This window comes from Zea mays, chromosome 5 (assembly GCF_902167145.1).
Source record: "Zea mays cultivar B73 chromosome 5, Zm-B73-REFERENCE-NAM-5.0, whole genome shotgun sequence".
In the NCBI taxonomy this organism is placed as follows: domain Eukaryota; kingdom Viridiplantae; phylum Streptophyta; class Magnoliopsida; order Poales; family Poaceae; genus Zea; species Zea mays.
In genome coordinates, this window is record NC_050100.1 from 17,085,151 (window position 1) to 17,087,311 (window position 2,161).

At 35.5% G+C, this 2,161-nt stretch overlaps 1 long non-coding RNA gene across 1 annotated transcript; it reads right to left on the bottom strand.

The window, feature by feature from the left end:
- Nucleotides 1-879: 879 nt before the first annotated feature.
- On the bottom strand, nt 880-1,554 carry LOC109939602 (uncharacterized). The gene is made up of 3 exons (XR_002262105.1): nt 1,444-1,554; nt 1,162-1,227; nt 880-994 (listed from the first exon to the last, which is right to left on the bottom strand). It is a non-coding gene; the product is annotated as an uncharacterized lncRNA (long non-coding RNA).
- Nucleotides 1,555-2,161: the final 607 nt, after the last annotated feature.

The window sequence follows — 2,161 nt, forward strand, 5'->3', positions numbered from 1 at the left end:
ATCGGCACTGATCTGCACTGAATTGCACTGATGTTGAAGTACCATTACACATTGGACAAGCTTATTTAACATGTTGCGCCGAGCCAAACCAGAAATGTGCCTCTTCTCTAACCATCCCCACCCAAACTACATCAACCTAGAAACAAAAACCGATCCAGGCCATCCGGTTTGACCCAAACCAATTCCAGCTTCAACTCTACTAGGTCCTTGATTTAATTTTGTGTCACTATGATAATTACATATTTTAATGAAGAAGTTCCAGTAGCTTGAAATGAAATATAGCTCTTACGCAACATTGAACTGAAATTGATGAACAATAAGATAGCATTTTAGAAAAACAATTGTGGTGGACTCATGTTGATGACGCAAAAATAATTGAACACCATGTGTTATACTATCATATATAGGAACATCGTAAACTTCTTAGGGGTCCAAGAGTCTAAAACAATAAACCACAATGAGGGGATTACAGTGAACTTACATCATGATATCATCCTGAACTGAGTTGAAGCGTCGTGATGTTGAAATGAGCATATATCATTTTTTGTCGTCTTCAATCTGCACGGATAATCATAATACTAAAATTGATAGTAGTAGTTCGGAGTAGTAATGACTAGTTAAGTAAGAGGGTAGTTCATACACAACACGAAGGCCATGCTATAAGATTGTTGCCGACATCACCAATAACCTCCATGTTGTCGTATGGTCGAATCAAAGGCTCAATAGGCAGTATTACAAGTCTAACACGCACCATCCAAAATTCTCTGCCTAACTTAACACCTCCAACTTTATGATTTGGGTCTCGACCAAGTACTATGCCTAAGGCAACAGTCTTGGTTGGACATCTCCAGCTTTTTAAGAACACTTGTGCTCCAGTCTAGTAAACATGCTCAAGTGTATCAGTAAATACTTATGTAATGTGGGCACAATAATGGTAAGAAAATTTTGATTTTACCAATATTGACTCATCTGTTGGTCGGTCACCTGGAGTACCCTGATTTATGGACAAAAACATCGAATTAGTAAAGTGGATTTAAGAATATGAATGTACACAAATTTTGGAGTCACCTTTTGTTTCATGCACCATAACCTATAACTAATGCATATTAGTAATGAAAACAATTCGATATACTTAACAAGAAAGTTGATTTTCACTGTCACCTTTGATGTGGTAGCACACTTGGTTTTATCAAAGGTAGTTGCAGATTGCATATCTTTCCTTTTTACCTGTCATTACATCATAATGAGTATTCAATATTTTAATATTTTTGGATGATTACGAAATGGTTAATTTTGTACATATTATTAACTTCAATTTAGTTATGCAACACCCTAGTGTACTGCCAATTAAAATGCATCTCCATTCAAGAATGAGTAGTATGTGAGATACTACTAATTACTAATGAACAATGAATACAATACATGGGTCATGTGTAGAAGTACCTGGTTCTTAGATGCTTCTTCATTTAAGGAAGTAGAAGTTGCTTCCTTGGTCATACTCTGTATGTGCGAGACATCAATGTAAAGATAAGCAATCATGATTATGTATGTTGAATAAATTTATTGCATTCCCACCTTCGATGAATTAGCGAGCTTAGTATTATCTAAGGTAATGTCTCTTTCCAACTCAAATTGCATTGTCTGCCAATATATTAAATTGAAAAATGAATATAATAAAACATCACTTTGTAGGGCGTATATATTCCATGTATTGAAATTTTGATGTAGCTGACCTTATGGGTAGTGGCTAGTCTATCAGTTCGTTGTAATTTACCTTGCCTAGTATCAGCCACCTTAATCTTCTTTAATTCAATACATATTATTAATGTTTGCATTATACCATGAAATCTAGAAAGATGAGTTATGAGGTAGCAGAGGACCTTATGGATAGTAGAAGTTTTTCTGAATGTTGGTTGCAAATCCTCATACTCCTTTGCCTCTTGCTCTCTCTTTATGAAATACAGATTAGTAGTTTAGCAAAAAAATTATAGGGGGTATTGAGTAGCGCTACTTTTTGCTGGGGCTGTAGCTATGGCTGCTGTTGTACATTGTAAAATAACTATGTTGTGTTGTAGAAAAAGCCATAGCGCAGCCACAACAATCTGAAGCGAACAAGGCAATGTAATGCAATCATACCTGAGAGTAAGTTTTTTCATTGTCC